General features: G+C 42.5%; 1 protein-coding gene across 11 annotated transcripts in view; it reads right to left on the bottom strand.

Moving 5' to 3' along the window:
* Window positions 1–23,570, bottom strand: part of SGMS1 (sphingomyelin synthase 1) — a 66,461-nt gene extending 42,891 nt beyond the window's left edge. For 2 of the 11 annotated variants that reach the window (XM_083443707.1, XM_083443714.1), the window contains exon 1: window positions 22,584–22,867. The gene's annotated coding sequence lies outside the window, so the exon portion shown is untranslated. Of the gene's footprint in view, window positions 1–1,966; window positions 2,075–21,791; window positions 21,963–22,022; window positions 22,356–22,583 lie in introns of those variants that run through there. The other 9 variants (XM_083443704.1, XM_083443713.1, XM_083443712.1 and 6 more) reach the window with 9 other exon arrangements.
* Window positions 23,571–26,050: the final 2,480 nt, after the last annotated feature.

The raw sequence follows: 26,050 nt of genomic DNA, 5'->3' as shown, positions 1-26,050 counted from the left end.
ACCTTGGCATTAATCAGCACCATGCTCTTATCAACTGAGCTACCAATCCTCATACTGCAGCCTTATGCAAACACAGGGTTGTAACTTAACCCCAGCAACAGTATAGGCACACCTGCTTGGCTGGAGATTAGTGCTACTTGGTCAGCCAGAAAAAGAGATAAATTGTTTTACTAACATATTGCATCTAGGCTATTGGATGCTAGAAACCTTTCATGTCAAATGGTGAAATTTTAGACACACATATTTCTATGCTTCTTAACTATGAATCAGAACGGTGGTCCAGTATATGGGATGTTGGACTTTTATTGAGGACCCTGCACTCAGACAGACACACTGAATAATACTCAATAGGGCTGTTGTGAAGATTAATGTTGTATTACCCCTACCTGAGTTTTAGGTCGGCAGTCTCTTTGAATAAATTAATCCGAATCCATCCATTTATCAGCAACAAGAGGAGAGTAGGGATATAGATTTCTACATATGTGCAAGTCTTAAGTGTTTGCTTTACTTTTTTTAGTCTTCCTTTATTTGTATGAGACAAAATAGCAGCTATGTACTTGAAAATCACAGAAATGTCAAAGATGAAGGGTTTTTTTAAAAAAAATCCTAATGCAAATGAGTTCCAATAATCAATTCTGTAGTGGAGAACAACAAAAAAAGATGAAAATATATGCATCCACTACTAAAACTATTCATACTATTGCAAATAATGATGTTCCTAAATGGAAAGAACACTGCTAATTGCCTGCTGTCTGAAACCAGAATTTGATAAATAAGTTCAATTATTTTCCCTTGTAAATCCTTAATGGCACCTTATCTGGCACAGGATATTTATTCTTATTGAAGGTTTGCAAAACCTGGCAGGTGCTATGAGACTTCCTTTACCTAGGCAATAGATTGTTAAAGCTGGGAGAATATTTATTTGAAGCATGTATCATATTTACTGTGCAAGATGATCTAGAAGAAAATAACAGTTTCTTGTTTGTTTTTAAAGCCAGGCAATGAAATAACGCCACTACAAAACATTCCCCAAACGGAAACAGTTTTACTTACAAAATACACTTTCGCACTATGTTAGAAGTGGGTGTAATATCCCATGTTCAAATAGCCAATTTAACTTACAATCTTAACAGCTGGCTTTGAGATAACATCATTCCTCAGTCTACATCTACTTTGCAAGCTCACCGTGATGCTAAGATGCTACTCTAAAACCCATGGGGAAAGGGTTGGATGCAAATCAATCAAAACCAATAAAATTCTTTAAGATCCCACTGATTTCAACACAACTCACTTTCAAAAAGAATGTGTAAACAACAGATAAGTTCAAAAGAGCATCAATGGCCAACATTAGGGGTAGTCAATGTGATGTGCTCCAGATGATGTGGGACTACAACTGTCATCATCTCTGCTTATTGGTCATGATGCCTGGGGCTGCTGAGAGCTGAAGTTCAACAACATCTGGAAAGCACCATGTTGGCTAGACCTGACCAACACATACTAAAGGCATACTTCTGAGTAGACATGGACAAGATAACTGTACATCCCAATGAGGTAAATGGAGCTTAGTCACAGGTAGAGTAGGATTACAGCCTTGGGTGGTTTGTTTTTACTTGATTAAATGAACTGCTGTAGCTAGCTTCTTATATTTATTGGAAGCTGCTCCAGAAGCTCCTATAGCCCACTGGGTGTAAGGACATTTGGCCACCTATCTCCCTCTGGACTCCGGCATAAGTAAATAAGTACATAAGGGACTGAATGGCTATCAACATTTACATCCATTTAATACAAACAACATACATTGATTATCAGGTTTCACTGAGATAAAGAAGGGTGGGGAACCTGTGGCCCTCAGCTTAATTTAGGGAGGTGGGGGAGTCTGCAAGGAAAGATGGAGGGTGAATACTAAAACGAATGGAGCAATGCGAAGAGAAAGGGGGAAAGCCCTATTCAAGCATGCAATTCAGACCTCAGACAACAGCAATTTCTTCCTTCCAAGGTAACCCACTAGGGCAGGGGTCAGCAAAGTTTTTCAACAGGGGGCCGGGCTACTGTCCCTCAGACCTTGTGGGGGACCGTGTCATGTGACAAAGACACATGAGAGCAGAAGCAGCAAAGCAGGCTGGGAAGTGCTGGGACTGCACAATCATTTGGGCCTACTAAGGTTATTCAGGCCTAACTGCTAACTGTTGAGTCACTCTGACATGTGACTTAGCAGCCAGTTTCTCTTTTGTGCTCTCTGTAAGATGTCAGTCAGAGTCAGTCTGTTTCAGTTGTGAACAGAGTCAGTATGTAATCTCAGGCAAACTGTTTGGAACCATGTTGTTTATGAAGAAGTTTATTTTAATTCAATAAAGTTTTATTCTTTAAAACTCTGCATTATTAATTTATGCTGCGTGTCAGACTGGACTATATTTTGAAAAATAAATAAATGAATGAATTCCTATGCCCTACAAATAACCCAGATATGCATTTTAAATAAAAGCACACATTCTACTCATGTAAAAACACCAGGCAGGCGCCTTTTTTAAAAAAACCGCCAATGCATTCCTATGGGAAACTGTCAATACACATTGGTGCTTCGCAAGACGAAAAAACTCGTAGAACGAAAAAACTCGCAGAACGAATTAATTTCGTCTTGCGGGGCACCACTGTAAGTGTAATTAAATGCCTTTGATACATATAAACAGAGGTGTCCATGTGGTAAATCCAGAGGGTGCTCCTGTACTGATTTACAACTGAAAGAAAATTTCATGCAATTAACATTAATGCATAAGTTCGTTTTGAAAAACAATGATTGCCTCAAAATACCCCTTTGAATACTATTTTTTGGTCATAATTCCAACTCTTATATCACTTCCAGGAGACTTTTATAAAGGGCACTGATGAACATATAGGGAAGGCTGTAAAACATCAAATTGTTCTACAATTATGGTGCTGCCTTCAAAAGTCTCTGTGTGGGTCAGCATTGTATAATGGTACTGATGGTGTCAGCAGGAGACCATCGTAGCACCACCACAGGTTACAATGAACTTTTGTAGTCTATCTTGCAGCTTTTGAAAAATGCAGAATCCATGCAGCCTACAAGCTTTAAGCCAATTCTTCTCTATTTCAGCAAAACAATTTATTTGCAAGAATACATAGAGTGCAATCAAAGGCAGGAAGATCTGCCAACACTTTCCATTTACTAAGGCAGAAAAGTGTCAATTACAGTATTAATTTATAGCACACTGAAAAGACAATCATTAACATCTGCCTAAATTATTCACAGCATTTTACTACAGAAAAGGGAGAGAAAAAGAGCAGCAAAGTTTGAATTCATAGGGAGCTGCTAGTCACTGCTTTTTCTAGGAGAAGAGAATGTGTTCCATTGTTAGTCTTTACATAAGTGAAAAGCTTGGCAGGAATTTTAAAGTCCCTCATGAAAAAGAGACCCAGGTTCCACAAAGATTTCTGCAGAACTGTCAAGCTAACATTATTCTAAAAATGTTGGAGACACAGAAAGCCTCTTTTCCAACTGAACAGCGTTTGGACCCGTGTGCCCCAAAATGTCAGCATTAACAAACCCAGAATTAATAATAACTATATTTGGCCACCTCATGAGAAGAGAAGACTCCCTGGAAAAAACCCTGGTGTTGAGAAAGATTGAGGGCACAAAAACAAGGGGACGACAAGGGACAAGATGGCTGGTCAGCGTTCTTGAAGCTACTAACATGAGTTTCACCAAACTGAGGGAGGCAATGGAAGACAGGAGTGCCTGGCATGCTCTGGTCCACGGGGTCACGAAGAGTCGGACACGACTAAACAACAATATTTTATTTTGTATAGACCATGGGCAGGCAAACTAAGGCCCAGGGGCCAGATTCAACCCAATCACCTTCTAAATCCAGCCTGCGGACGGTCTGGGAATCAGCATGTTTTTACATGAGTAGAATGTGTCCTTTTATTTAGAATGCATCTCTGGGTTATTTGTGGGGCCTGCCTGGTGTTTTTACATGAGTAGAATGTGTGCTTTTATTTAAAATGCATCTCTGGGTTATTTGTGGGGCATAGGAATTCGTTCAATTTTATTTTATTTTTCAAAATATAGTCCGGCCCCCCACAAGGTCTGAGGGACAGGGAGTCTTCTCTTCTCATGAGGTGGCCAAAGTATTGGAGCCTCAGCTTCAGGATCTGTCCTTCCAGTGAGCACTCAGGGCTGATTTCCTTAAGAATGGATTTGTTTGATCTTCTTGCAGTCCACGGGACTGTCAAGAGTCTCCTCCAGCACCATAATTCAAAAGCATCAATTCTTCAGCGATCAGCCTTCTTTATGGTCCAGTTCTCAATTCCATACATCACTACTGGGAAAACCACAGCTTTAACTATACTGGCCTTTATTGGCAAGGTGATGTCTCTGCTTTTTAAGATGCTGTCTAGGTTTGTCATTGCTTTTCTCCCAAGAAGCAGGCGTCTTTTAATAGGGTAAGGCTAATCTCTACTCAGGGTCTAAAGCAGGAATGGGGCAGGAAACATAATTTTGACGCTTCTTGCATGTCAGGTATACGAAAGTGTCAAAAGAAAAGACTGCTGTGGCAAAGATTGAGTGGACATTTTGTAGCAGACAAAGAATTCCTCAGCATCAACAAGCTACTGTTCTCCACGAGACAAAAGCAAGCTGTAACTTCTGTAACTTCGTATATTTACTGAATTCTGAATTACAAACCAAAAGGGAGAAGGGGGTTTTAGTTCAAATGCTTTGATTCCAGCAACTCCCAATACATATTTGTAGCTCCAGGTGTACAAAAGCTTCACTGAATGCAAACCTTTCCCTTCAAAAGAAGAGGGCAGAAATTGTTGTGCATATATGTCTTGTGTGTATTCCATTTATCTATAAAATGTGCTGTGAAAAAAATATTGCCTGCTTAATAAATGAAGTGGTCAACAAAATCATTTACGCTCGCTTGCTCCATCAATGGACACCCTTTCTTGATCAAATGTAAATTACTGCCAACTAATTTTAAACTTTGATGTGCCTTGCTTGATATCTGTGTGAAAACATGTTTGTATTTATAGCATGAAAAGGAAGCAGTTCTAGAAAAATAGCTCTGTTATCTGAAAAACAAAACAAAAGTTCAAGAACAGCCCAAAATATTCTTAGCAGAGATCAAGTGTTCAGCAAACAATAGACATTTCCTTCAGAACCTAATGTACTTGCTATGGGACAGGGTGAGGGAAGCCGAGGGAATAACTTGCCACACAGGACAACAAAAGTCCCAGCTAACTGAAAAAGCTCCACATTATGGATCTATTCCCCGTATTGTGTACAAACAACAACAGTGACTATCTTGTTTTCTGGAAACACACACCTGCAAGGTCATAACAAAACCTGAGAGAGATATTGCTTCTATTTTGCTGTAGTTTGGTTCAACACATTCTCTCCTAATGTATCACACATGGAGTTACCATTATCTTCCTCAACAAGGCAAGATCGGGAATATTATACTTGTAACATTCTAAGATAGATTATTTACACAATCATTGTCACTCCAGCTCTCAACAGCAATTTTCTTAAACTCTAAATGCTTGAATATCGGCAAAGCAAATTTGTTTGTCTTTTCAGCAGGATAACACTCCTGGCTGCCCAGCCTGGCATACACACAGAAACATGAAAATAAAGTTTTATAAAGCAGACAAAATTCCATTCAATCAGAAAAAATCCTGGTAACAACCACAAACCTATTGGTTATTTTTAGTAAAATATGTAACAGTAAGATTATATAATTTAATTTAGGTCTTCTGTCCTTTATTTTGGTTGGGAAAAGCTCCACTTTATATATGTCAACCTACTGACTTGTCTACGAGCACTCAGTATCTTGTTCGTAAGAGAAGGTTTAGCCATGTGCATGGCTTGGACCTTGAGCCAATCCTACTCTTCTTTTTAATAAAAGTACCCTGTCTTGTTGGGGAAACGGGTGGCGCTGTGGTCTAAACCAAGAGCCTAGAGGTTGCCGATCAGAAGGTCGGCAGTTCGAATCCCCGCAACGAGGTGAGCTCCTGTTGTTCGGTCCCAGCTCCTGCCAACCTAGCAGTTCGAAAGCAAGTCAAAGTGCAAGTAGATAAATAGGTATTGCTCCTGCAGGAAAGTAAACGGTGTTTCTGTGCGCAGCTCTGGTTCGCCAAAAGCAGCTTAGTCATGCTGGCCACATAACCTGGAAGCTGTCTGTGGACAAATGCCGGCTCCTTCAACCTATAGAGCGAGATGAGTGCCGCAACCCCAGAGTCGTCCGCGACTTAACGGTCAGGGGTCACTTTACCTTTACCCTGTCTTGTTACGTGCTGGTTTAAGTTTCAAAACTAGAACTAGCAATTATCTGCTTTCTCACGAGCATGAGGAAGCAGCAACTCAATATGGTTTTATAGCAAAGCCCCAGGGACCATAACAAGACAACTGATCAACAAGACTGTGGGCGGAGATGGAGAAATGCAGACACAACAACACTGGATGCATTTGTGAGTGACATGATCACTCCCCAGTACCCTCTCTGGCTGCAAGAAACCCAAAAACCTTATTGATCTTCTGAGGAATTCCAGGCGATGAAATGGGCTGGATGGTTAAAGCACAGGTGGCACGAGTCTTGGGTGAATACAGCAGAGAATATGTGAAAGCATATAACCATGGCTACCATGTGGCGCTGTTGGCAGAGTGGAAAGTCTATCTGCCTCTATTGCATCCTCAGAACAGCTCTGGCTGAACAGGCTGGTTAAACCCAATCTGAGGGGGGAGAAACAGCTAATCACTCAGAAGTGCACTGGGATGCGTTTACAAAAGCACCGAGAACAAAGCTGCAGACATCTGTATCAAACTGGACACCACAGTTGAGGCAGGTCCTGCAGATCTGTGGGATCAGTTTCAATTCCTGAGGCCTGAGAATAATAAACTGGACATTTGCAGGCAGTGTTAGAAACTCAGATATGTAAGCTAGGCACCTAATGGCTCCTTAAAACAGGGTTATGGCCACCAAAATTGAATGCCTAGATGCCATTGGGGGCCAGATGGCTCGAAAGTCATATTTTTCAATATGCATTTTTGGTTCCTGAAATTTGTTCTGATTGTGCAGATAAAATATTACAGATAGAATTATTATTGTTGCTTGTTTGGGAAAACAGGCAAGATCCAAGGATTCCTAGGCATGCACCTCCAGATGGTGGAGACATCAGGTGCCATCCTGGCACCCAGTCATCTTCACTTAGTGACAAGCTACATACAATGCGCCTGGTGCCTGATGAATTTCGAACACTGCTTTCAGGGGTTAGGCTCTGCGAATGCTCTCACCCCATAGTTTAGAGGAGATCGCAGTTTAAACCAGCCTTCTCTCACTGGTGTCCTTCAGATATTGTTGGCCTCAAACTCCCAGTCTTGGCCAGCCTGCCAATGGTCAGGGAAGACAGGAATTTTAGTCCAAAACACCTCAAGGTATAACCCTTATATCTTCAAAATAAGTTTTCACATCACATTTTAGTCTTCAGTTTCACTTCCAAATGATAAGAATCCCATCAATGGACTACCTTATTTCTGATGTTCTAAGTATTAAAGTTGTGCATAATACACTAAAGCTAGTTATTCTGCTGCAAATATGAAACATAAAAGAAAAACAGTGCAAAAACAGGGGTGTGATGGCCATTAATGAGCTAATTATCAGATTTCCAGAACCTGTAAATTACTTTCCGTTGGAAAAAAAACCTAAGAAGTGCATATTAATTGTGTGTGACTGGAACAGTCATGCAAAGGCACTGTTAATTAACTTTTAAGTTCAACTTGCTGTGATAGTTACATTTTATTTACAATCTTGTATACCTCTTTTTAATTGTTCTGACAAGTGCAATATGAATGACAAATAGTTGTAGCTGATGCCCAACATGCTAGTAGTGTTCAAAGCCTGTTCCCAGCTCCAGCTACTTAGCCCTTACACATGCTTGCCATTTCTTTTAAGAACAGTTTCACAGGCTACAGCCATAAGTGTGCTCATGCACACCTCTAAGTATTCCATTGTCTAAATATTTAATGTACTGCAAAATAGAATCACTGAGAAAAAATACTTATACATGAGTGAATCCAAACAGTGCAATAATCATATGAATTCCCCATATGTTTGAAAATTTCAATGTAAGAATTCACTGCTGTGATACATATTCACTGCTGTGATACATATAAAAGGCACCTCAAACATAATGCAGTCCTAAAATTGCACCAAGAAAGCAGCTTGTCTGTTCCCCTTAAGTTTGTAAAATGATAGAATTGTAGACTTGGAAGGAACCCAAGGGTCAACTAGTCCAATCCTCTGCAATGCAAAAATCACTACTAAAGAATCTCTGGCAGATGACCATCCAACCTCTGTTTAAAAACTTCTAATGATGGGGAGTCCATCATCTTCCAAGATAATCTGTTCCACGGTCGAATAGCTCTTACTGACCAAAGTTCTTCCTAATGTTCAGTTCAAATCTCCTTCCTTGTAACTTGAATCCACTGGTTCGGAGCCTACCCTCTGGAGCAGAAGAAAACAAGCTTGCTTCATTTTCCATGTGACAGCCTTTCAGTTATTTGAGGATGGCTATCATATCACATCTCAATCTTCTCTTATACAAGATGAACATACCTAACTCCCTCAACCATTCCTCATAAGGCTTGGTTTCCAGACCCTTTATCATCTTGGCCGCCCTCCTCTACACACATTCCAACTTGTCAACATGTTTCTTAAACTGTGGTGCCCAGATCTGAGCCCAGTCTCTTCCTGTAAAGTCTCTTCCCTTGCAAATGTAAAAGCAGCTTGGTAAGAAAATTTTCAAAAGGAAAATGCCCAAAGGAAAGTGGTTTAACCATCTATATTAGTACCAGTTCTCAAACAACTTGGAAAGGAGCTACTTCTCCCTTGCTTCAATTCTCAATCTTTTTTCTCTCCCCCTCCCCCACTTTTGGCTACTTATAAGATTATCAAAAACAGTAAATATTTTAGCTTCAGCTGAAAGAGTTGCTTTTTAAAAATGTTATTTCATACTACTGCTTATTGTTTTCTGACTGTAAGTTGCCCTGGACTTTTATGGAGGGGAGGATATAATTGTTTTAAGTAATAAATTGTCATTGAGTGGTTGGACACAGAGGAATAGTGAGAAGAACCAGCTGGGAAACCACCAAGGGAAGAAGGCTTAGAGCCAGGGGAGCAGTGGTAGGATGACAACAACAACTGGTCAGAGGGAGAAGAGGGAGAAGAATGGGAAAGGGGGGTGTTAGAAGCTGAAGATGCAACACAGCTTAGTGAGCTGGGAGAGTCTGTGGCAGAGAGAAGTGCAGAATCAGAGGCGGAAGCCAAAGCCAGCGAGTGGGAGGAGAAATGAGGGCAAGAGTCAGGATGGTGAAGAATCATGGGTATCTCCCCCTCCTGCTATGCCAAACAAGCACCCCTCCTCCCCACATCCCAGAACCAGAAGGGGGCTGAAACAGGTAGAGAAGCGACAGGCTGCATGCAGGTGAAGTGTCTGATTGCTTGGGGAAAGCCCTGGAAAGGAGAGAACTTAGAAAACTCTGGGGAGGCAGGAACTTTCGGTCTCAGCAACGGATTCATGGGATAAGACCTACCAGGAATGAGGTGCAGTGCTCATTAGGCCTGACACTCTGCCAAGTCTGTGGAGATCACGTTTTTGCTAATAAAGAGTTAACTCCCAACTTTGAATGGTCTGATTTACTGCCAACTCGCTCTTTGAGATAAATACACAAATAATAAATTTCCAGCATCCACTGTTAGGAAAAAAGAGGTGTATGATTGATATTCAGAAGGCAAAAAGGAATGTCAAGTATGCTGTTTCTCACTCTCATCCAAACATGTTTGAGTTAGCAATTACAAGACTCCTGGGCATACTAGCTAAACAGAAGTATCAGCTGGTAGGAGATACATGCCAAACAAAACCTCCCATAAGAAACTGTTGAAGGTGTGCAGCTCATGTGAGAAAAAAATGTGAACACACGTGTACATGTTTCATCTGAGTAAATAAAACAATGTTCTCCTTTTTCCTGTCACCTTGAAGCTGCTAACAACTCAAAATGCCAAACGCTAGAAAAGATTTCAAAATATTACCAGAAATTCTATACTGAATTGCATACGGAGGACAATTGCTGCATGACTAACTGTCCAACGTTCTCATTTCCCCTAAATATCTTGGGGAAGGGGAAGGGAAACTTTTCTATCCCGTAGAGAAATGTTGTGTCCGGATGGAATGGCATTTATTTAAGCAATGCAATGCAACTGTATTGCCCAGCACAAGAAACACTGCCACATTCCAGGGACTCACATTATAAATCAAACTCCCTATCAACTTTTGCTTTCATTTGATAGCAAAACTGCTTCTTTGTTTAAGCTATAGAATGGTATCCTTGTTATTATTGGGCTATCTTGCCCAAACAGCTGTGTACTGCACTTCTCACAGCAAGACATTGCAGTTCACTCAAGCCAAAAGGTAAGAGAGAATGACAGAGTAGTTCTGCAGCAACTAATAACCAGATTTGCAATACATATTTCTCAAATTTCTTTAATAGTTCCCAAATAACAGCCTTGTTAGTCTCCTACCCTAATGAAGACATATCTTGCCCTTTTCGGTTTGCCACAATAGGTCAATTTACTTTTCCTCTTCTCAATACCTACCAACTTTTAAAACTAAATAGTTAATCCACCCAATGTGCTCTGGTCCATAAAACCTAATGCAGCAATAAAATTATTAAGTCTGTAAAGTATCCCAGAACTTTCCTCCTTTTCCTTGACTACTAAGTCTCTATCCACCTATACATTTCAAGGTCGCAGTTGCCTTTTATTATATGCCTAAAAAGAGGAACACAGAGTTTATGCTGTGAGGATTCCACTAAACCTGTAATCGCATTACATTCTTTGTATTCTCAAATAATTCCCAAAAAGCCTTTATCACTGTTACCTTTTTGCTCCCTCTCTAAACTGAAAACTTGTCTGGTGTCTTCAGGAGATATAGAAAGGCTAGATATCAGTGCTGACTGGTGAATGTTGGTGTCAAACAAGGAATCACTCACTTCATTTCCTGTACATCACTGTAAGTTTACCAAGTACTAAAATCCATTTGTCATTTCATAAGCTGGACATGTTATCTTGACAAAACTCAGGGTTTCACTTCCCATTTAGGTGGTACTCTGCTGAAGTGACTAAGCGGAACCTCCTGTAAGTAAAAAATGAACAGTGGTATTTCCTTTGGTAGATCTTTGGGCAGTATTCCACTAAAGAGTCTTGTCAGTGCAAGGATTTTGACTTCTACAACAGACCTTTCCTACCCTCTTCTCCACCCACACAAGCCCAGCACCTACCTCAAATCTTCTCCAGATGGTTGAGGGAACCCCTGGAATAGATTTAGGGGCACGGGGAAGGAGAAGAGGATTAAGTTCTGTTGCACAAGCAGAAATCCTTATGCTGATGAATGGCTCTCCTTAATGCTATGCTGGATTCCACCCTTTGACTTTGAAACCAATTCCTTTCTTACTTGGATAGTTATGAGTGGATACCAAATGTGAAAACCAAGGGAGTACAATCAGAGTTCATTTAATTAGACACCTGAAAGGTTGTTTTCTATTATGACGAGAAAGTGTATTCTCCAGACACAAAGAAAGCAATATTGTTTTACATGCCCAATGGGTCTCCCCATATGATTTTTTATTATTATTCTGTTAAAAGCACTACTTGTGCTACATTTTGGAATTAAAAAGAACATTTATGTTGCAGAACAATGATTTATCATATTTTTTAAAAACGTGGGAAATACAGGTCTGTGCTACAGACAGAGTTCAAAGATTCATATTGCCCCTATTAGGAAGAAAAATGCTTAATTACCAACCTACATTGCAGAGCCCAAACACTGAAAAATGCTGTGGCACCTTTGAAAAGGTCTGACTAATTGCTTTGAGCCTCCTTAGGCTAGAGTCCAAGCATGTATCTGTACAATTCCTTTCTGTACACTGATGGAAATTCTGCAGAACATTTCACAATATTTTTGTTCTAATCTGTATATAAATAGGTCTCTTCTGGTTTGGTGGAGCAAGAGGAACTTCAATAGCATGGTGAGTTATTACTTTAAAGCAAATGAAAGATTGCACCAGAAGTTGACATAGTATGCCAAGTCAGCAGTAGGAGGTCAAAGGTTCATTACAAGAAAATTTCATGAACTTAAGGAGCAGTTTGAGATGGCAAGTGAGACAGTCTACCAAAAAGGGCACAATACTGTAGAGCAGGCATGTCCAAAGTCTGTTTCAGGGGCCTAATTCGGCCCGCCGGTCGGTTTAATGCGGCCCTCATGGCAGTATATGTCCTGGGGTAAAATCCTAAAGAAAAGCTCAACAATTTTGGTTGGCCCACACGCATGTTCCCTTCAGCAAATCTGGCCCTCTTTGAAAAAAGTTTGGGCACCCCTGCTGTAGAGGCAGAAGTCTACTGCTGATGGTTGTCACAAACTTCAGTTGATTACATAGATATTATCGTATTTTTCGCCCTATAGGACGCACCTAGATGGGGGGGGGGAAATAAAGGGGAAAATTTTATTCCTCCCCCCAGCCCCCAGAAAGGGTCCGAGAGCGATGGCGAAGGTCCTTCGCCATCGCTCTCGGAGCTTGCGGGGCTGGGGAAGCCAGAGCTTCCCCCGACCCCAGCCCCCAGAACGGGTCCCAGAGCGATGGCGAAGCTGCGCGCAGCTTTGGCATCGCTCTGGGAGCTTGCCACGCTGGGGGGATAGCTTCCTGAAGCCTGGAGAGAAAGAGGGGTCGGTGCGCACCGACCCCTCTCGCTCTCCAGGCTTCAGCGAAAGCCTGCATTCGCCCCATAGGACGCACACACATTTCCCCTTCATTTTTGGAGGGGAAAAAGTGCGTCCTATAGGGCGAAAAATACAGTACATATAACACACATACTCATGGCTCAACCCTATGCACGATCATTTCAGTCTTTCAGAAATGATATGTACATACATGGGTAGTCATGCCAGCATACTACCACAACTGACAGCACTGAAGTAATGACCAGAGTAGCCCCCAAAACTGATGCTACAGAAGTGGGCTGCGTACCCATTTTTGTCAGAAACCCAAGACCCAGCCAGGATCTAGAGGTGGGGTTTATTGCTTTATTTTTACTTATAATGCTAGTGTTTCTGTCCCAATTTCAACCATTCATTTTACACTGCAGTACCTACTATGTTTGGTTGGATAGTGTTCTCAAAGCTACCAGCATGAGTTTGACTAAACTGCGGGAGGCAGTGGAAGACAGAAGTGCCTGGCATGCTCTGGTCCATGGGATCACGAAGAGTCGGACACGACTAAACGACTAAACAACAAAAACAACACCTACTATGTTATGGAACCATGGCTTTTTTTATCCATATACTGCCAAGTTGTGTTAACTTTTATATAGCAGGAAAGAACTGCATACTAAGATACCACCCAAGATTTCAACACATCATCAGCAGTGGTGCAATCATGTAAACCTGAGGAAAAGCGCAATGCAAATCTCTGTGGTTTCCCAAGCTAACAGGATTGCTAACCATTTTTATCCGAAAATGGATAACATGAAATGAGCACTAGATTTCTGCTAGACTCCACTGGATTACCAAAAGTGATTTTTAAGTTGTAATAATAATAATAGTAATAATAATAATAATAATAATAATCATCGTTGTTGTTGTTGTTTATATGCCACCCATCTGACTGGGCTGCATAGCCACTCTGCTCTGGGTGGCTCCCAACAAAAAATAGTAAAAGATCAGATAAAATGTGGAAATTAACAGGTAAGGAAACATCAGGAAGAGGGGGGGGGAGTGCCATCTGAATGCAGTCATTGTGACAAGTGACAGCATTGCGTCACTATGGATGAGGCATGAAGCTTATATTAGTAGAGACTCATCAGCCAGTGAAACCACACATATTAGAATCAGCAAACTTTCCTCACGTTATTTGATGAGAGCACATGAATCATCATAGCATGGGAACCAAGTCAGTTGCTTCATAGTAGGCTTAATATAAAACCCTCAGGTGAGAAAAGAGAAGTGAAATTCAGGAGTGATTCTGTAAGCACAAGACATTTTTCAATCTCTTTGCACAATCATCAGCTAACACGAGGCCTCATGCAGCACCTTGTACAACATGTCAATCTGCATGCTTGTGCTATGTTCCACATTTTGCTAACTCTTGTGCAACATTTTACAAAACAGCACCACGGCCAGAATTCTTTCCATTGTTAACATCGAGAGTATTAGAGAGGATACTACTTTTAGTATCAATTTTAAAAGTCTGAGTGCACAAAAACTGGAAACAGAAGATTTCTTATTCCCACCCTCCTCAGTATCATTGCAACCAGCCTCTTCTTTAGATACAGAAAACATATATACTGTATGGATACCATTGCTATCTACAACATCTACTGAAAATAACCACAGAAGACAGGAAACAAGAAATGAAAGGTAACAAAAATGAATAATTTGCAGAAAGGGTTATGCAGTACTAAAAAAAAAAGTATTTTAAAGTGCTGTAATATATGTAGTACTGTTTATCTGAAAGACTTTCTATACAGTCTACATATATTGCTTTTTTTAAAAAACGAAAAAGAAAACAATCAAGAAAGTACTCATTATTCAGTTTTAATGACAACGTTCTAGAGACGCATGCTAGAGACTTGTTGATGTGTTTTGCAGCCCAACCATAAGAGAAATTCCTAATTCATAGGACTTATTTCCAAGTTAAAGTGTTCTTAGTATTGCAATCTTAGCCACAACAAGCTACCTGGCATTCACAATTTCAGCAGAACGTGTTAAAGCCAACAACAAAATTAACCCACATGTTAAGCAGGAAATGGCAGAGAAGGTACTAGAAACATCACTATGAAAGACTGCATTAATATTTGAAGCGGTAAAATGCTTTTGGGAGATGATTTATAATGAATTGAAGAAAATGTTGAAATATACATTTTTTAAGAAACCAGAAGCTTTCTTACTAGGCATTACAGGTAATGAGATAAATAAGAAAGAAAAGAAGTTGTTTTTATATGCAGTGACAGCAGCAAGAATATTGATGGCCCAGAAATGGAAACAGGAGGAGCTACCCACAATAGAAGAATGGAGAACTAAAATGATGGACTATGCAGAACTGGATAGAATGACTGGAAGGATCCGGAATCGACGAGATCAAAGATTTACAGAAGATTGGGAAAAGTTTATCCAATATATGCAAAAACTGAGTGATAATCAAATTACATTTGTAAGTTTTAAGGAAGCTCTGTGAGGGGAAATGGTTAAAATGGTAGAAATGCGTTAAAAGTAATAAAGGGAAGGAATTGCAGACAAATTGAGGGAAGTCAAAAAAGAGAAGTAAGATGTAGTTAAGATGTATGGAGTATATAAATTTGTTTTTTGTATTTGAAAACCAATAAAAATATAATATAAAAAAATATATTTGAAGCACTACTTTAGGTGAACACTGCTGTGTGTCATTCCCTCTAACAGCTGCCAGATCTTAAGTGTCAGGCTGATCCTATGCATACTTACACAAATGTAAGCTCTATGTCCAGTGGAGGTTACTTAGAAGTAAGGAGCATATGTTTTCTATCTTTGTAATACAGCATATAGACCATACCACCTTCTATTAATAAATCACCCCTTCGAGAAAATAAAAGCCCTATAATGACAGACAGCAACCCCCTGCTGTTGACAACAATAATCATAAATTCACGTACAGCCTCATTCCTTTGGTTTTTGACAATCCAAGCTTGTGGGTGCATTTCTTGCAAGAAGAAACATAAAATAGGAATAGAAAATATATATGAAAGGGAGCCCTATACTAGCAGCTCTCCACAAGTTGTTGGACTCCAACTCTCTTCAACCCCAGTCAACACCGTAAGAAATGACGGGAGCTGTACTCCATCCAGCACCAACTGGAAGAGTCTGGGGTTCCCTACTCCTGCCCCATAATATGCTCTCCTGTTCAGCATTATTTATTAATGGAACAGATTTATATGATACTTTCTGCTATCTAGGTCTCTAAAATGGCTTACAAACATGTTTGTATAAAATGTATCTTCTGAGCAGGGACAGGCCTTAATCTTATAGATAACCTATTTTCCAGGTTATCTTTTAGCATTAAATCAGACCTAGCAATCAAAGTTAAATATCAAAAACCTAAAGAAGAAAGGGAACTACTGATGAACTACAACACACAAGTCCAAGCTTACGACTTATTTTGCGAGGAAGCTAAGCTAACACAAACTTATTTTTAGATGTCAAACTATTAACAAAATAAAACTATCAGATATATTGATTATCTTGTGTGGCAAAGCTAAAGCAGAAACCTATGTGCAGCAGAGTACTGAATAAAGATATAAGACTCCAGTCCTTAGCACACTTGCAACTGCGGTTCATTGAAATTGCCAGGAGTCTCTTTCAGGTAACCTCATTATAGTCAAGTTGTAAGAATCTTGATTATGAGTTGAATTCCCTGCTGTGCAGAGTTCACAGTGAAAACTCTCATGCCAGCTCTTCAGATCATCTTCTGTAACTGAAAATTGCATTATCTCACTTAGCTGTTATTAACCATTATTAATATTTCATACAAAGCCACAGCTGGAATACAGTAAGCTCAGGAGTAATCTCAACTACAAAAGAGAAGAGGGTGTGGGAAGAAAAAGGACCTAACATTCTTTTACTTAGAAGCACTTTTCAAAGCAAAAACTCCACCCCTCCAGAAGAATTGTTTAAATATCATGTTTATTATTGTTTCTAAATCAAAGACAACAGCTTCTAAACACAACTTTATCTGCTGCAACAGCAGATGAACAAGTGACTTGTACTTCACATCTGCAGTTCCTGCGTGCAACATTTGGAACTGACTTGGGATGGGTGAAGAGACTTTATGGTACAATGGCATCTAGGACAAGTAGCAATGTTAAAGTTTCTAGTCCGTTCATGCAGAAACTTTCTTCCGTGAGCAATCAAGTTTCAATAGTTTGAAAAGCCTTAAATAAAGGGCAGCTGGCCACCCGGTTTTATAAGCAGGCAAATCACTGCCAATGCTAACATGTGAAACTCAACTAAGCTGCTCTGTATTGTGTACAAATAGTTGCTAGCTCAATGAGTGCTACTTGACCCAGAGGACTGAGGTAAGCCACATGCTCTGCTCCCACCATCATAGCAAACCTTCTGCTAGGCAGAAGTCCTACTATGCAAGATGCATGGAAACATAGGAAACTGCCTTATAACTGGATCAGACCAGTGGCCCATCTAGGTCACTACCTTCTTTGCTGATTGGCAACAGTTCATCAGGACTTGATACAGCAATTTTTCCCAGGCTTAACAAGAGATGCTATGGATTACAGGCTTGTTAGCTGCTACATTTATACTAGAGCAAGTGGAAGATAAGCCAAAGATAATTAAATGCAAGCTCCTCCTACAATTCTTTTCAGGTTCCTAACTAGGCCGAAATCCCACTGTTACACAACGTAATAGCATCAACTGTCTTCCCAAGCTCTTTATTGCAATACACAAGTTCCCCAACTCTCATTGCCTACGGATCAGGAGAACTGACCAAGATTTTGTTATACTCTGTGGAAAGCTGTATTTACTGTTAATTATTCTTCTAGTCAGCAGAGAGTGGGGCACAGAGGAAAGGATTAACTCCACTTCTAGGAGGCAAGGTCAAAACGGTATTAAGCTTCCTGTGACCATCCAGAAGAGGAGGGGGTCAGTCCCCCAGTCCACAGACTTGGTCCTAGCAATAACAGTGTCTCCCACAGACAACTCTGGAGCAGTGGCAAACCAGAACTAGGTAACTATAAGAGAACAAGGAACCCAGAATAAATCTGAGATAGAATAGTGAAAGGAACACTGCAAAGTGCAGAAGATACAAAACAGAAATCTCTCCCCACTTCATAATATCCAGGCTGAACTCACAAGGCAGAGCTATCTGCTCCAGAAGAACACTTCATGGTAAATTCAACTTTCCACTGTCAGTCAGCAGAGGACTGGAGCACACAGGAAAAGTTTTTCAGAAGCAGTATCCCCAAGACTAGGTGGGAGAACTTCCAGTCACAGGACCTGCTGAAGGACCCTCCTGCTAAAGGCCACCTCATCAAGGACATATTTGTCTCCCTTGTAGAGTCTCCCAAAGATGAAGCAATGGGCTTAGAAGCTGGCTAAGATAGAATGGGTCACAGTGCCTAAGAGAATAGTCTGAGACTTAGAATGGTAGGTACACCAGTGCTATACATTCCCTGACCAACCAGTTAATGGTTCCTCTGGGCCTCTGCCTTGTAAAACACAAATAGGGATTCTGTGCATTTCAGCTCTTTGGTACGTGACAAATAGATCCAGACTACCCTCCGGACATCCAGTTTATGCCATTTCTTTTCCTAGCTTTTTCCTAGCTTTGAGAAGTCAAGCAATATAGGCCCCAGGGACGGGTGACAACTGGAGTTCAACTTGGGTAGGAAACTGAGATCAGGATGCAAGGCCACATAGTTCCTGGCTGATTGATTGATAGCACCCACAATTTCCCTATCTGCTCATGGAAGCAACTGCCACCAGGAACACAAACTTCCACTTAAGCTCATGTGGGATGGAACCCAATGATTTGAAGGAAGATACCATGAAGGTCCTCTGCATAAAAGGAGAGATCCCAGTCAGGAGGTATGTGGATTACCAGTGGGGAAATTATGGAGTCCACTCACAGAAACTGAGATGTACTCTGGTACCCACATAATGCTATCCAGGGCCACTGGCTGGTGTTTAAAAATGTTGGGAGCAAGGCTTTACTTCAGATCTGCCTTCAAGAAATCCAAGACTACTGGGACTCTAGCCTCCAAATGGCAGACTGTGTCACGTGCACCTCTGGAAAGCCTTCTACAAAAAATGTTGCAAAATGTGGAACATAGCACAAGCATGCATATTGACATATTGTACAAGCTGCTGTATTAGGTCTTGTGTTAGATGATGATTGTGCAAGAGACTGAAAAATATCTTGTACTTGCAGAAACACTCCTGAATTTCATTTCTCTTTTCTTGCCTGAGAGTTTTATATTAAGCGTACCACAAAGCAACTGACTTGGTTCCCATGCAATGATGTTATCATGTGCGCTCATCACACAATGTGAGCAAAATTTGCTGATCCAAGTATGTGTGGTTTCACTGGCTGATAAGTCTCTACTAATATAAGCTGCATGCATAGTGACAAATAATCTCATATATCCAATTAGTGGATACTTGTCAGTGACTATGTTGAGGAATCCCTCTTCTAACAATGTGTGTTGTTCAACCTCCCGATGCAGAGTTTGAGCTAGTGCATGTGTAGAACTGCCCTTGGAAAAGCCCAGGCATAATGGAAGTCACCATGCCAGAATGGAAATCTACCAAGTTTGATGTTAAAGGTTGAGAGAACTCTTCCAGTGATACTTATCTGAAGGAACAGGGGTTCGTGATGAAAAAAATAACCTAAACATTCCTGGTTGATTTGGTGTAGGAAAGACCCTGATCAGCTTACCATTGAGACAAGGATACGAGTGTACCCCTATGGGCCACAGCTGGGCCAACAGTGCCAAGGACTGAAGAACAACACACATACCCTTCCCCTACAAAAAAGGTGTGGTGGACAACCTTGATTTAGATTATTGATTGCCTTACCAGGGTTTGAGCCACAGGTTATGTCCCTGCAGCACTTTCTGGAAGAGCTGACGAAGAAAAAGAGAAAGATGGTGGGGGGAATGAATGTTCCCTTTGTCTCTGATCTATGCGCTCAGTGCCTAGGCAGGCATGAAATACATTCGGCAATTGTTTCTTTCATAACCTCTTTATTAAGCCAGCCCAATATCTCTGTGGGCAAATGGATCTGATCCCCTGAAGGATTCACTGTCCTTGCAGCAGGGCTATCCCCAGATAAAAGCTCCCGTCCTTTGCTACATGTCTGAAGTTTCCCTCCATCCAAGGAGATGATGGAAGAACGTCCCACTCTTCTCACTAAGAGACATGCTGGGCCTTCAATTCCTTCCCCACACTCTCAAAACATATAGTCTGTATTCCCAAGCAACTGGCATGGGCCAAAGTGTCCTGCTACAACCTGCACAAGTGCCTGCTTACTGTTTTTAGAGATGGTGAGGAGACAGAAAGCTGCCTGGAGCACATTCCTTGCCTATCATCCTGGCCCCAAAGAAAGAGAGAACCAACATGAGCTAGCCATGCTGTGTTTAGCACTGGCCCCAATTTTGTGTTTGCTCAGGAAGAAGGGGGGGTGGAAGGACAGATCCATGCTAAGCTGTACAAAAGCATGTTGTTGTCCCTCTGCAAGGTGGTACGCTAGGGAGGGGAAGAGCCAGAAGGGGCCTCTAGGTATACCCTACCCTTAATCTGGATCCCTGTCTCTCCCGGTTACAAGGCTGGTGGAGTGGGGTGTGAACGAAAGATAAAATAAGAAGCTTCCCTTCCTTTAAAACATGTGATGCTGGAGAGAAAAGGAAAAGGAAAAGGAAAGGGAAAGAAATCATAACTGCTCCTGCCTGCAAAGCACACAGATCTAAAAATTAGTCATGATCTCCAATTGAAAGAGTCAAAACTGTGGGGGAAAGGTTCCTTCCTCTTCTGGGCAGCCACAGCAAACCGTTTTTTAAAATATAGTTTTGACCCTGCCTTCTAAAAGCAAAGTTAAACTTTTCGTCTATGCTCCACTCCTCCAGGGACCAAGAACTAGGTATAATATTTAAAAAATACAACAACAGAAGATCTTTGACAATTCTAACAGTGCATGAAACATGGCATGTGATATGGTTATTTAAATGTTCTCCTAAGAACTGCTATCCATAGCACTGCTAAAAGAGACTAACAAACAGCAACTAGCCATGTCCAATATTCCCCAAACACACCCCTCTCCAACCTTCACATTAACCTCAGATAGTACACAATTCTTCTTCCAAATCAATTTCCTCTATGGTGAAAACTCTAGTTTTAATCTTAGCACACCTTCAGATAGCATGCTAAGGCTACAACTCTAATAATTTCTACTCAAAAGAATTGACAGGGATTGCTTCTACATAAGTGGGATTAGAGCTGCTTCCTAAGCAACTAGTTCAAAGCCAACATCAGGTATGAACTCAAATGATGGCTTTATGCCAGAGACGTAGCTAAGGGGCAGCTAGCCAGGTTTTTTGCCCTGGGTGAAGTCTCCAGAGGGGTGTGCCATTGAGGCTCCCAGCTTGTGTGTGTGTGTGTGAACACAAATGCACATGGGAGGGGGGATAGCCAAACTGAGTCTTTGACACGGGTGAAATAAAGCCTAGTTTTGCCCCTGCTTTATGCCATCACCCAAAGCCCCTCATCTGCATGGTGTCTAATATTGCCGCACTGTGCATGTGCACTGATACAAAGCAGTTTGACGGAACAACAGGTGTTATCTAGTTTTCACTACAAAACATCCTGTAGCCTCCTGTTCACACACACACAGTTAAAACCTTATGACTCTTAACCAGAATCACCAGCCCCACCTCATCCCACTTCCTGCCTTATATATTTACCCCAGGCTGTAATCCTATGCACACTTGAGCATAAACCCATTTAAGTCACTGGGACTTCATAGGCCCAGCCTTACTACAAAGCTGCTGTCTCACCTCACACACACAGCCCTGGCCCTGTAACTGCCTCCAGTCATAGTATTAAGAACCTAAGAGCTGCCTTTGCAGGATCAGACCAAAGGCCTACCAAGTTAAGTCCGGCTTTCTGTTGGCCAAGCCAGCTGATACCTGGGGGAGGTGAGGGAAACCCACAAGCGGGGCGGAAAGCACAACAGCACTCTCTGCCGTCCACGTTCCCCAGCAACTGGTCTCACGAAATACTTCACCTGGTCACTTCAGACCGGCAGGGCGTGTGTACACAACAGCTCTCGACTCGACCGGCTCCTGGCTGAGGCGACGAGGCCCCTCCGCCTCAATTCCCTCCTCCTCCTCGCCCCCCCCCATATCGTAGCAACTCACCTGGCCAACAACCGCAACCCCGTCCTACGTAACACACCAGCCGCACATCGACCTCGGCCGCCGGAGTTGCTGCTCTCCTTTCCTCGCCAGCGCGCGCCCCGCCCCGGCCGCATCTCCTCGCTCGAGCAGAAACCCCGCCGCCCTCAGCCGCCCCGACGTTGCTACCAGAGCGAAGGCTTAATAGGAGGACGAAAAAATACCACCACCACCACCACTATTACTACTACTGCTGCTGCTGCTGTTGCGACTATCTGGAGTGCAATTCCTCAAGTGTCGACCCCCGCTCTCCCAGCCCCCTCCCCCAGCCACTCTTGCAAACATCCCAACCCCACACTCGCGCCTCCCTCGCCCCCAACTTCGGCGCGTTTCGCCTCTGCTCCCGCCTCCCCCCCTCCAGCCACCAGTTCGCATATGTCTCCAAACCTGGCCCTCTGCCCGCGCTCCCCTGACGCGTCAAGAGCTATATTGGGAATCCCGGTTGCTCCCGCTGGCGCCGCTGGTTAGCAAGCGGGCGGCGGCGGGGGGGGGGGAGGTTCCCGAGGGGACCCACCGGGCACTCACCTACCTTCCTCTTCCGTGGGCCGCTTTCCCTCCGGAGGCTCCCGGTTGCCAGTGCCTGGCGTGCAGCAGCAGCAGCAGCTGTGGTTCTGCAGCAGGCGCTTCTCCGCCGGCTGGGCTAGCTGGCGACGGGATGGAGGAGGCTTCTTTGGACGGGGCTGCCTCGCCTCCTCGCCCGCCAGCAACACGGGGAGCGCGCGGCGGCGGCGGCGGCCCGTGGGGTCTCGGACGGAGGCGGAGGAGGAGGGGACTGTCGGCAGGGCGAGCAGGCAGGCAAGCAGGGAAAGAGGGAGGGAGGGAAAGCGACGGCTCCGCCACGTGACGGGCCGTGTCATCCTGCGCAGCCATCTTGCGTCCCTGCCGCGCCTCCTCCTGGAAGAAGGCGGCGGCGACAGGGCAGCGGCATCCCGGCGGCCTCGGAGCTGGCTTCCCAGGCGCGGCCTAGACGTTTCCCGAAAGAGGAGGCGGCCCGGGGGAAAGGGACGTGATGGATGCAAGGGTGGCTACTCGGCCGGCTTGTAGGGGCAGCGGGAGACCCGCCGGCGCCGCTCTCTATAGGCGGAAAGCCGGTGACTTGACTCGGGTGTGAAAGCCGCCAGGTTACCCCGGACCTCACCTACCTCTCAGGGTTGTTAGTGAGGGTGAAATGGGTTTTTTTTTGGGGGGGGGAAGCATGTTGAGTTGAGCTCCTCGGGTGGCCAAGCGGGGTGTCTGTGTTAGTAGGAATTAAAAAGGGACAAACCAGACAAACCACCGACTGGGGAAACCCAGCTAAGGAGCTGCGAGTACGTGTGTGTGCTGTTTGAGTGGTTTGCTCAAATATTCCCCATTATGCCTAGTGAAATGTGTACAGGGTTGCATCTTGAGCCTATGCACTTAACTGAGCAGTGAATCCCACCGGGTTCCAGAACTTCTAAACAAGGGTGTGAAGGGTTGCGTCCCAACATGCAGGCATTTGAACGCGTGAAGCCTTTCCCGGTATATACGGATTGCGGTTAGGTGGGAGTTTCAAGCTGCTAGGGTTCAAATAAGTTTTCTTTGTTTTGTACAGTAGTATCTGTTTCCAAGCAAGCATGTCCCTAGCCTATATCTAAGCTCTAGAATGGGAATTTCTGACACCCTGCATATGTGAGAAGACTTGTGCACAAAACAGTATTTTGATCACCCCAGACAACCCCCCTGGTTTTGGGAGTTTGATCTGGAGAAATTCTGCTGGTGCAAAGTAGCAGTAGTGGTTTTATTGGAGAGGAGGAAAGAGACTGACATAAATAGCAATAGACAGTGCCTGGTGTTTATAAATAGCTCCATTTCCTCAGTGATGAAACCACTTCAACATACACAATTTTTGTAATACTTCAGATGATGCTAGCCTGTAAAGTAAACTTTACCTGTCTGTCTCTGTATTATAGACTAGCAGGATAGAAGTTGAGTGACTTGTCTGAGGCCACCTGAAAAGGTGACAGCTGAAATGGGATTTGAACTGCGAATTGTCTAGCTTACATTCATAATCACTATACTATAATGCTTCCTCACAGTGCTTTTTTTTTCAGGGGATACCTCTTTTGTTGTTAAAAAGTGTGGCACTTGACTTACTGTAACAACTCATGGTGAGTACCTGCACCTCTTTCTTTTTGGTTAAAAAGTGTGATACTTACTATAATAGCTTCATGGTGAATACCGACACCTCTTTTTCTAGAAAAAAACACCGCTTCCTCATAACAGTTTAAGTAGGGGGGGGGGGCTTTTAAATATAAAATGTAAACAATATGGAAGGGCACCCTTTGTATTAATTACATACATATTTTTAATACCAAAGTACATTCTCTATTTCCCCCTATAAATAAAATCATCCTGAAATCAGTATATCTGACCTAGAATCTTTTCCACTCACACTCTGCTCTCTAGGAAGGAAGTATTTCTCTGTGGTGGGTGAACCTAGAAAGCAATGTATGATTGCCCCCCCCCCCCCCCCCGCCCACCAATTCTCAACAAATATATCTAAAATGTCCAGACATTGTTGGGAAGGGAGAGGGGTTAATAAAACATTACAGGCAGTAACTGGCATAAAAGGAGCCTTGAATATTGTTCTAAATAGCAACCATAGCATATGACAGTTATACAAATGCTTATATTTCAAAGTCCAATAACTTTAATAAGCTTTAGACCTAGCTCTATGACAAATAGTTCAGTAGTTACAGAAGAGAAACACAAAAGGCTACATCACAAGGAAGGACAACAAAGAAGGGACTTTAAAAATAATTGGAATGGGGGTGTATAGAAAGAACAAGGTGTGATAAATTGGATAAAAGGAGAATAAGCACTTAGCCAATGTCAGGTGTTGACTTGGAATTTTTGCAGTTCATCTCTCCTACATAAATTCAACAACTAATGGGCTGTAAAATTGACTGTGTAATACAACTAGTGTTCAGTGCTTGACATACTCAGCCAAAGAGGAGTCCTCTGTAAGCAAAATACTTGGGGAGAAACATGCAGCAGTTTTTATTATTATTTTCAATTGCTTGTGCTTCCTTTTTAACTAAGGTCACTGGCCACAAGGTGAATCTTGGTTTTAGCAACTTCAGGGTATGTCTACACTATCATTCATTGTCACATTTCATTTCCATTTATCCTAAAACTGCCACTCACTTTTTGACTGTAGAAAAACACACTTTCTCCTCTTGGGATGTTGGGCTCAGGTTTTTATATATCCTGCGCTCTCCCCAATCTTAATGATAAACAGTGTGCCTCTACAGGTATCAATAGTTTTTATATAGCATTCCAAAATGAAGGTGGCTGACTGGGCCCAACCTTGGATACTTTTAACAGTATAAAGCATTTAACATCAAATAAACATTTATAAATGAATGCACATGAAACTGCATTACACTGGGAGGAAATGCATTACAAGCAATTGGTCTGTCTATGCCAGTAGACATATCTGGCTCTCGGCATCAAGTGAGTGTCTTTTGGATCTGAAATCCTTGTAGCTGGAGATTCCAGTTACTGAAGCTTGGACTTTTTGCATATACAGCATGTGTTCTTAACAAAAGTACGCACAGAAGGCAAGTGCAGAGCAGAAACTCACACCGAATTGCAACAGGCAAACTCTCCTGAAGGCAGATAATGCAACAGCATACCTGCATGGACAATGAAGGAGTAGCCCTTGTCCACTTGGAAATCCAGCACAATTATACCTACTCTACTCTCACAAGCTTCAGGAGTAAACCCCAAGGAAAAATCCACACCCAGTGCCTTGTGAGACATCTTTGGGAGAATAAAGAGCTAAGGAGTAAACCCTACACAAATCTGGAGTGGTGTCCCTAAAACGGTTGGGTGGCGTCTTGTATACCTCCTTCCGGCAACTCCTGCCGCCAAGCTGGTGCCAAATGCATTGCCCTGCTTTCCTTTTCTCAGGGCAGTTCAGAACATTTCAATAAGATTCAACATAATCTAACATTTTGTTAAAATAC

This window comes from Podarcis tiliguerta (assembly GCF_965153285.1).
Source record: "Podarcis tiliguerta genome assembly, chromosome: 5".
In the NCBI taxonomy this organism is placed as follows: domain Eukaryota; kingdom Metazoa; phylum Chordata; class Lepidosauria; order Squamata; family Lacertidae; genus Podarcis; species Podarcis tiliguerta.
This window is presented reverse-complemented; position numbering and strand designations above follow the sequence as displayed.